Consider the following 10,343-nt stretch of genomic DNA (forward strand, 5'->3'; position numbering starts at 1 on the left):
GAGTGGTGGGATACACGGCTCCTTCCCTTGTAGCCTTTATGCTCTGCATATGAGGAGGGGCAGGGGTGGGGTACACGGCTCCTTCCCTTGTAGCCTTTATGCTCTGCATATGAGGAGGGGTGAGGGGTGGGATACACGGCTCCTTTCCTTGTAGCCTTTCTGCTCTGCATATGAGGAGGGGCGAGGGGTGGGATGCACAACTCCGTCCCTTGTAGCCTTTCGGCTCTGCATATGAGGAGGGGGGGTGAGGGGTGGGATACACAGCTCCTTCCCTTGTAGCCTTTCTGCTCTGCATATGAGGAGGTGAGGGGGGTGGGATACACGGCTCCTTTCCTTATAGCCTTTCTGCTCTGCATATGAGGGGTGGGGTACACGGCTCCTTCCCTTGTAGCCTTTCTGCTCTGCATATGAGGAGGGGGGGTGAGGGGTGGGATACACGGCTCCTTCCCTTATAGCCTTTCTGCTCTGCATATGAGGAGGGGGGGTGAGGGGTGGGATACACGGCTCCGTCCCTTGTAGCCTTTCTGCTCTGCATATGAGGAGGGGCGGGGTGAGGGGTGGGATACACGGCTCCTTCCCTTGTAGCCTTTCTGCTCTGCATATGAGGAGGGGCAGGGGTGAGGGGTGGGATACACGGCTCCTTCCCTTGTAACCTTTCTGCTCTGCATATGAGGAGGGGAGGGGGGTGGGGATACACGGATCCTTCCCTTGTAGCCTTTCTGCTCTGCATATGAGGAGGGGAGGGGGGTGGGGATACACGGCTCCTTCCCTTGTAGCCTTTCTGCTCTGCATATGAGGAGGGGAGGGGGGTGGGATACACGGCTCCTTCCCTTGTAGCCTTTCTGCTCTGTATATGAGGAGGGGGAGGTGAGGGGTGGGATACACGGCTCCTTCCCTTGTAGCCTTTCTGCTCTGCATATGAGGAGGGGAGGGGGGTGTGATACACGGCTCCTTCCCTTGTAGCCTTTCTGCTCTGCATATGAGGAGGGGAGTGGGTGGGATACACGGCTCCTTCCCTTGTAGCCTTTCTGCTCTGCATATGAGGAGGGGGGATGTGAGGGGTGGGATCCATGGCTCCGTCCCTTGTAGCCTTTCTGCTCTGCATATGAGGAGGGGAGGGGGGGTGGGATACACGGCTCCTTCCCTTGTAGCCTTTCTGCTCTGCAAATGAGGAGGGGCGGGAGGTGGGGGGTGGGATACACGGCTCCTTCCCTTGTAGCCTTTCTGCTGTGCATATAAGGAGGGGCGGGGGTGAGGGGTGGGATACACAGCTCCTACCCCTGTAGCCTTTCTGCTGTGCATATGAGGAGGGGCGGGGGAGAGGGGTGGGATACATACACGGCTCCTTCCCTTGTAGCCTTTCTGCTCTGCATATGAGGAGGGGCGGGGGGAGAGGGGTGGGATACACGGCTCCTCCCCTTGTAGCCTTTCTGCTCTGCATATGAGGGGGGGTGAGAGGAGAGGGGTGGAATGCACGGCTCCTTCCCTTGTAGCCTTTCTGCTCTGCATATGAGGGGGGGTGTGAGGGGTGGGATACACGGCTCCTTCCCTTGTAGCCTTTCTTCTCTGCATATGAGGAGGGGTGAGGGGTGGGTGGGATACACGGCTCCTTCCCTTGTAGCCTTTCTGCTCTGCATATGAGGAGGGGAGGGAGGTGAGGGGTGGGATACATGGCTCCTTCCCTTGTAGCCTTTCTGCTCTGCATATGAGGAGGGGCCGGGGTGTGGGTGGGATACATGGCTCCTTCCCTTGTAGCCTTTCTGCTGTGCATATAGGGAGTGGAGGAAGGTGAGGGGTGGGATACAGGGCTCCTTCCCTTTTAGCCTTCCTGCTCTGCATATGAGGAGGGGCGGGGGGAGAGGGGTAGGATACACGGCTCCTTCCCTTGTAGCCTTTCTTCTCTGCATATGAGGAGGGGCAGGGGGTGAGGGGTGGGATACACGGCTCCTTCCCTTGTAGCCTTTCTTCTCTGCATATGAGGAGGGGCGGGGGGAGAGGGGTGGGATACACAGCTCCTTCCCTTGTAGCCTTTCTGCTCTGCATATGAGGAGGTGGGGGGGTGAGGGGTGGGTGGGATACACGGCTCCTTCCCTTGTAGCCTTTCTGCTCTGCATATGAGGAGGGAGGTGGGATACACGGCTCCTTCCCTTGTAGCCTTTCTGCTCTGCATATGAGGAGGGGCCGGGGTGTGGGTGGGATACATGGCTCCTTCCCTTGTAGCCTTTCTGCTCTGCATATGAGGAGGGGAGGGAGGTGAGGGTGGGATACATGGCTCCTTCCCTTGTAGCATCTCTGCTCTGCATACGAGGAGGGGAGGGGGGTAGAATACATGGCTCCTTCCCTTGTAGCCTTTCTGCTCTGCATATGAGGACAGGCGGGAGGTGAGGGTGGGATACATGGCTCCTTCCCTTTTAGCCTTTCTGCTCTGCATATGAGGAGGGGCGGGGGGAGAGGGGTAGGATACACGGCTCCTTCCCTTGTAGCCTTTCTTCTCTGCATATGAGGAGGGGCGGGGGGAGGGGTAGGTTACACGGCTCCTTCCCTTGTAGCCTTTCTGCTCTGCATATGAGGAGGCGGGGTGAGGGGTGGGATACACGGCTCCTTCCCTTGTAGCCTTTCTTCTCTGCATATGAGGAGGCGGGGTGAGGGGTGGGATACACGGCCCCTTCCCTTGTAGCCTTTCTGTTCTGCATATGAGGAGGGGTGAGGGGTGGGATACACGGCTCCTTCCCTTGTAGCCTTTCTTCTCTCCATATGAGGAGGGGCGGGGGTGAGGGGTGGGATACACGGCTCCTTCCCTTGTAGCCTTTCTGCTCTGCATATGAGGAGGGGCGGGGGTGAGGAGTGGGATACACGGCTCCTTCCCTTGTACCCTTACTGCTCTGCATATGAGGAGGGGCAGGGGTGAGGGGTGGGATACATGGCTCCTTCCCTTGTAGCCTTTCTGCTCTGCATATGAGGAGGGGGAGGTGAGGGGTGGGATACATGGCTCCTTCCCTTGTAGCCTTTCTGCTCTGCATATGAGGAGGGGCGGGAGGAGAGGGGTGGGATACACGGCTCCTTCCCTTGTAGCCTTTCTGCTCTGCATATGAGGAGGGGCAGGGGTGAGGGGTGGGATACACGGCTCCTTCCCTTGTAGCCTTTCTGCTCTGCATATGAGGAGGGGCAGGGGTGAGGGGTGGGATACACGGCTCCTTCCCTTGTAGCCTTTCTGCTCTGCATATGAGGAGGGGCAGGATGGAGAGAGGTGGGATACACGGCTCCTTCCCATGTAGCCTTTCTGCTCTGCATATGAGGAGGGGCGGGGGTGAGGGGTGGGATACACGGCTCCTTCCCTTGTAGCCTTTCTGCTCTGCATATGAGGAGGGGCAGGGGTGAGGGGTGGGATACACGGCTCCTTCCCTTGTAGCCTTTCTGCTCTGCATATGAGGAGGGGCGGGAGGTGAGGGGTGGGATACACGGCTCCTTCCTTTGTAGCCTTTCTGCTCTGCATATGAGGAGGGGTGAGGGGTGGGATACATGGCTCCTTCCCTTGTAGCCTTTCTGCTCTGCATATGAGGAGGGGTGAGGGGTGGGATACATGGCTCCTTCCCTTGTAGCCTTTCTGCTCTGCATATGAGGAGGGTTGAGGGGTGGGATACATGACTCCTTCCCTTGTAGACTTTCGGCTCTGCATATGAGGAGGGGTGAGGGGTGGGATACATGGCTCCTTCCCTTGTAGCCTTTCTGCTCTGCATATGAGGAGGGGCAGGTGTGAGGGGTGGGATACACGGCTCCTTCCCTTGTAGCCTTTCTGCTCTGCATATGAGGAGGGGTGAGGGGTGGGATACATGGCTCCTTCCCTTGTAGCCTTTCTGCTCTGCATATGAGGAGGGGTGAGGGGTGGGATTCATGGCTCCTTCCGTTGTAGCCTTTCTGCTCTGCATATGAGGAGGGGTGAGGGGTGGGATACACGGCTCCTTCCCTTGTAGCCTTTCTGTTCTGCATATGAGGAGGGGTGAGGGGTGGGATATGTGACTCCTTCCCTTGTAGCATTTCTGCTGTGCATATGAGGAGGTGGGGTTGAGGGGTGGGATACACAGTTCCTTCCCCTGTAGCCTTTCTGCTGTGCATATGAGGAGGGGCGTGGGGTTAGGGGTGGGATGCACAGCTCCTTCCCTTGTAGCCTTTCTGCTCTGCATATGAGGAGGGGCGGGGGGTGGTGAGGGGTGGGATACACGGCTCCTTCCCTTGTAGCCTTTCTGCTCTGCATATGAGGAGGGGCGGGGGGTGGTGAGGGGTGGGATACATGGCTCCTTCCCTTGTAGCCTTTCTGCTCTGCATATGAGGAGGGGCAGGGGTGAGGGGTGGGATACACGGCTCCTTCCCTTGTAGCCTTTCTGCTCTGCATATGAGGAGGGGTGAGGAGTGGGATACATGGCTCCTTCCCTTGTATCCTTTCTGCTCTGCATATGAGGAGGGGTGAGGGGTGGGATACATGGCTCCTTCCCTTGTAGCCTTTCTGCTGTGCATATGAGGAGGGGTGAGGGGTGGGATACATGGCTCCTTCCCTTGTAGCCTTTCTGCTCTGCATATAAGGGGTGAGGGGTGGGATACATGGCTCCTTCCCTTTTAGCCTTTCTGCTCTGCATATGAGGAGGGGGGAGGGGTGGGATACATGGCTCCTTCCCTTGTAGCCTTTCTGCTCTGCATATGAGGAGGGGTGAGGGGTGGGATACATGGCTCCTTCCCTTGTAGCCTTTCTGCTCTGCATATGAGGAGGGGTGAGGGGTGGGATACACAGCTCCTTCCCTTGTAGCCTTTCTGTTCTGCATATGAGGAGGGGTGAGGGGTGGGATATGTGACTCCTTCCTTTGTAGCATTTCTGCTGTGCATATGAGGAGGTGGGGTTGAGGGGTGGGATACACAGTTCCTTCCCCTGTAGCCTCTCTGCTGTGCATATGAGGAGGGGCGTGGGGTTAGGGGTGGGATGCACAGCTCCTTCCCTTGTAGCCTTTCTGCTCTGTATATGAGGAGGGGGAGGTGAGGGGTGGGATACACGTCTCCTTCCCTTGTAGCCTTTATGCTCTGCATATGAGAAGAATTGGGGGGTGGGGGGTGGGATACACGGCTCCTTCCCTTGTTGCCTTTCTGCTCTGCATATGAGGAGGGGCGGGGGGTGGGGGGTGGGATATGTGGCTCCTTCCCTTGTAGCATTTCTTCTCTGCATCTGAGGAGGGGTGGGGGGTGAGGGGTGGGATACACGGCTATTTCCCTTGTAGCCTTTCTGCTCTGCATATGAGGAGGGGCGGGGGGTGAGGGGTGGGATACACGGCTCCTTCCCTTGTAGCCTTTCTGCTCTGCATATGAGGAGGTGCGGGGGTGAGGGGTGGGATACACGGCTCCTTCCCTTGTAGCCTTTCTGCTCTGCATATGAGGAGGGGCGGGGGGTGAGGGGTGGGATACACGGCTCCTTCCCTTGTAGCCTTTCTGCTGTGCATATGAGGAGGGGTGGGGGTGAGGGGTGGGATACACGGCTCCTTCCCTTGTAGCCTTTCTGCTCTGCATATGAGGAGGGGCGGGGGTGAGGGGTGGGATACACGGCTCCTTCCCTTGTAGCCTTTCTGCTCTGCATATGAGGAGGGTTGAGGTGTGGGATACACGGCTCCTTCCCTTGTAGCCTTTCTGCTCTGCATATGAGGAGGCGGGGTGAGGGGTGGGATACACGGCTCCTTCCCTTGTAGCCTTTCTGCTCTGCATATGAGGAGGGGCGGGAGGTGAGGGGTGGGATACACGGCTCCTTCCCTTGTAGCCTTTCTGCTCTGCATATGAGGAGTGGCGGGAGGATAGGGGTGGGATACACAGCTCCTTCCCATGTTGCCTTTCTGCTCTGCATATGAGGAGGGGCGGGAGGTGAGGGGTGGGGATACATGGCTCCTTCCCTTGTAGCCTTTCTGCTCTGCATATGAGGAGGGGCGGGAGGTGAGGGGTGGGATACACGGCTCCTTCCCTTGTAGCCTTTCTGCTGTGCATATGATGAGGGGTGGGGGGAGAGTGGTGGGATACACAGCTCGTTCCCTTGTAGCCTTTCTGCTCTGCATATGAGGAGGGGTGGGGGGAGAGTGGTGGGATACACAGCTCCTTCCCTTGTAGCCTTTCTTCTCTGCATATGAGGAGGGGCGGGGGGAGGGGTAGGTTACACGGCTCCTTCCCTTGTAGCCTTTCTGCTCTGCATATGAGGAGGCGGGGTGAGGGGTGGGAAACACGGCTCCTTCCCTTGTAGCCTTTCTTCTCTGCATATGAGGAGGCGGGGTGAGGGGTGGGATACACGGCTCCTTCCCTTGTAGCCTTTCTGTTCTGCATATGAGGAGGGGTGAGGGGTGGGATACACGGCTCCTTCCCTTGTAGCCTTTCTTCTCTCCATATGAGGAGGGGCGGGGGTGAGGGGTGGGATACACGGCTCCTTCCCTTGTAGCCTTTCTGCTCTGCATATGAGGAGGGGCGGGGGTGAGGGGTGGGATACACGGCTCCTTCCCTTGTACCCTTTCTGCTCTGCATATGAGGAGGGGCGGGGGTGAGGGGTGGGATACATGGCTCCTTCCCTTGTAGCCTTTCTGCTCTGCATATGAGGAGGGGGAGGTGAGGGGTGGGATACATGGCTCCTTCCCTTGTAGCCTTTCTGCTCTGCATATGAGGAGGGGCGGGAGGAGAGGGGTGGGATACACGGCTCCTTCCCTTGTAGCCTTTCTGCTCTGCATATGAGGAGGGGCAGGGGTGAGGGGTGGGATACACGGCTCCTTCCCTTGTAGCCTTTCTGCTCTGCATATGAGGAGGGGCAGGGGTGAGGGGTGGGATACACGGCTCCTTCCCTTGTAGCCTTTCTGCTCTGCATATGAGGAGGGGAGGGGGTGGGATACACGGCTCCTTCCCTTGTAGCCTTTCTGCTCTGCATATGAGGAGGGGCAGGATGGAGAGGGGTGGGATACACGGCTCCTTCCCATGTAGCCTTTCTGCTCTGCATATGAGGACGGGCGGGGGTGAGGGGTGGGATACACGGCTCCTTCCCTTGTAGCCTTTCTGCTCTGCATATGAGTAGGGGCAGGGGTGAGGGGTGGGATACACGGCTCCTTCCCTTGTAGCCTTTCTGCTCTGCATATGAGGAGGGGCGGGAGGTGAGGGGTGTGATACACGGCTCCTTCCTTTGTAGCCTTTCTGCTCTGCATATGAGGAGGGGTGAGGGGTGGTATACATGGCGCCTTCCCTTGTAGCCTTTCTGCTCTGCATATGAGGAGGGGTGAGGGGTGGGATACATGGCTCCTTCCCTTGTAGCCTTTCTGCTCTGCATATGAGGAGGGGTGGGATACATGGCTCCTTCCCTTGTAGCCTTTCTGCTCTGCATATGAGGAGGGGTGAGGGGTGGGATTCATGGCTCCTTCCCTTGTAGCCTTTCTGCTGTGCATATGAGGAGGGGTGAGGGGTGGGATACATGGCTCCTTCCCTTGTAGCCTTTCTGCTCTGCATATGAGGAGGGGTGAGGGGTGGGATACATGGCTCCTTCCCTTTTAGCCTTTCTGCTCTGCATATGAGGAGGGGTGAGGGGTGGGATACATGGCTCCTTCCCTTGTAGCCTTTCTGCTCTGCATATGAGGAGGGGTGAGGGGTGGGATACATGGCTCCTTCCCTTGTAGACTTTCTGCTCTGCATATGAGGAGGGGTGAGGGGTGGGATACACGGCTCCTTCCCTTGTAGCCTTTCTGTTCTGCATATGAGGAGGGGTGAGGGGTGGGATATGTGACTCCTTCCCTTGTAGCATTTCTGCTGTGCATATGAGGAGGTGGGGTTGAGGGGTGGGATACACAGTTCCTTCCCCTGTAGCCTTTCTGCTGTGCATATGAGGAGGGGCGTGGGGTTAGGGGTGGGATGCACAGCTCCTTCCCTTGTAGCCTTTCTGCTCTGCATATGAGGAGGGGCTGGGGGGTGGTGAGGGGTGGGATACACGGCTCCTTCCCTTGTAGCCTTTCTGCTCTGCATATGAGGAGGGGCGGGGGGTGTTGAGGGGTGGGATACATGGCTCCTTCCCTTGTAGCCTTTCTGCTCTGCATATGAGGAGGGGCAGGGGTGAGGGGTGGGATACACGGCTCCTTCCCTTGTAGCCTTTCTGCTCTGCATATGAGGAGGGGTGAGGAGTGGGATACATGGCTCCTTCCCTTGTATCCTTTCTGCTCTGTATATGAGGAGGGGTGAGGGGTGGGATACATGGCTCCTTCCCTTGTAGCCTTTCTGCTGTGCATATGAGGAGGGGTGAGGGGTGGGATACATGGCTCCTTCCCTTGTAGCATTTCTGCTCTGCATATGAGGGGTGAGGGGTGGGATACATGGCTCCTTCCCTTTTAGCCTTTCTGCTCTGCATATGAGGAGGGGTGAGGGGTGGGATACATGGCTCCTTCCCTTGTAGCCTTTCTGCTCTGCATATGAGGAGGGGTGAGGGGTGGGATACATGGCTCCTTCCCTTGTAGCCTTTCTGCTCTGCATATGAGGAGGGGTGAGGGGTGGGATACACGGCTCCTTCCCTTGTAGCCTTTCTGTTCTGCATATGAGGAGGGGTGAGGGGTGGGATATGTGACTCCTTCCCTTGTAGCATTTCTGCTGTGCATATGAGGAGGTGGGGTTGAGGGGTGGGATACACAGTTCCTTCCCCTGTAGCCTTTCTGCTGTGCATATGAGGAGGTGGGGTTGAGGGGTGGGATACACAGTTCCTTCCCCTGTAGCCTCTCTGCTGTGCATATGAGGAGGGGCGTGGGGTTAGGGGTGGGATGCACAGCTCCTTCCCTTGTAGCCTTTCTGCTCTGTATATGAGGAGGGGGAGGTGAGGGGTGGGATACACGTCTCCTTCCCTTGTAGCCTTTATGCTCTGCATATGAGAAGAATTGGGGGGTGGGGGGTGGAATACACGGCTCCTTCCCTTGTTGCCTTTCTGCTCTGCATATGAGGAGGGGCGGGGGGTGGGGGGTGGGATATGTGGCTCCTTCCCTTGTAGCATTTCTTCTCTGCATCTGAGGAGGGGTGGGGGGTGAGGGGTGGGATACACGGCTATTTCCCTTGTAGCCTTTCTGCTCTGCATATGAGGAGGGGCGGGGGGTGAGGGGTGGGATACACGGCTCCTTCCCTTGTAGCCTTTCTGCTCTGCATATGAGGAGGTGCGGGGGTGAGGGGTGGGATACACGGCTCCTTCCCTTGTAGCCTTTCTGCTCTGCATATGAGGAGGGGCGGGGGTTGAGGGGTGGGATACACGGCTCCTTCCCTTGTAGCCTTTCTGCTGTGCATATGAGGAGGGGTGGGGGTGAGGGGTGGGATACACGGCTCCTTCCCTTGTAGCCTTTCTGCTCTGCATATGAGGAGGGGCGGGGGTGAGGGGTGGGATACACGGCTCCTTCCCTTGTAGCCTTTCTGCTCTGCATATGAGGAGGGTTGAGGTGTGGGATACACGGCTCCTTCCCTTGTAGCCTTTCTGCTCTGCATATGAGGAGGCGGGGTGAGGGGTGGGATACACGGCTCCTTCCCTTGTAGCCTTTCTGCTCTGCATATGAGGAGGGGCGGGAGGTGAGGGGTGGGATACACGGCTCCTTCCCTTGTAGCCTTTCTGCTCTGCATATGAGGAGTGGCGGGAGGATAGGGGTGGGATACACAGCTCCTTCCCATGTTGCCTTTCTGCTCTGCATATGAGGAGGGGCGGGAAGTGAGGGGTGGGGATACATGGCTCCTTCCCTTGTAGCCTTTCTGCTCTGCATATGAGGAGGGGCGGGAGGTGAGGGGTGGGATACACGGCTCCTTCCCTTGTAGCCTTTCTGCTGTGCATATGATGAGGGGTGGGGGGAGAGTGGTGGGATACACAGCTCGTTCCCTTGTAGCCTTTCTGCTCTGCATATGAGGAGGGGTGGGGGGAGAGTGGTGGGATACACAGCTCCTTCCCTTGTAGCCTTTCTTCTCTGCATATGAGGAGGGGCGGGGGGAGGGGTAGGTTACACGGCTCCTTCCCTTGTAGCCTTTCTGCTCTGCATATGAGGAGGCGGGGTGAGGGGTGGGAAACACGGCTCCTTCCCTTGTAGCCTTTCTTCTCTGCATATGAGGAGGCGGGGTGAGGGGTGGGATACACGGCTCCTTCCCTTGTAGCCTTTCTGTTCTGCATATGAGGAGGGGTGAGGGGTGGGATACACGGCTCCTTCGCTTGTAGCCTTTCTTCTCTCCATATGAGGAGGGGCGGGGGTGAGGGGTGGGATACACGGCTCCTTCCCTTGTAGCCTTTCTGCTCTGCATATGAGGAGGGGCGGGGGTGAGGGGTGGGATACACGGCTCCTTCCCTTGTA

Source organism: Ambystoma mexicanum, chromosome 6q (assembly GCF_040938575.1).
Source record: "Ambystoma mexicanum isolate Mex_15411 chromosome 6q, UKY_AmexF1_1, whole genome shotgun sequence".
Taxonomy (NCBI): Eukaryota; Metazoa; Chordata; class Amphibia; order Caudata; family Ambystomatidae; genus Ambystoma; species Ambystoma mexicanum.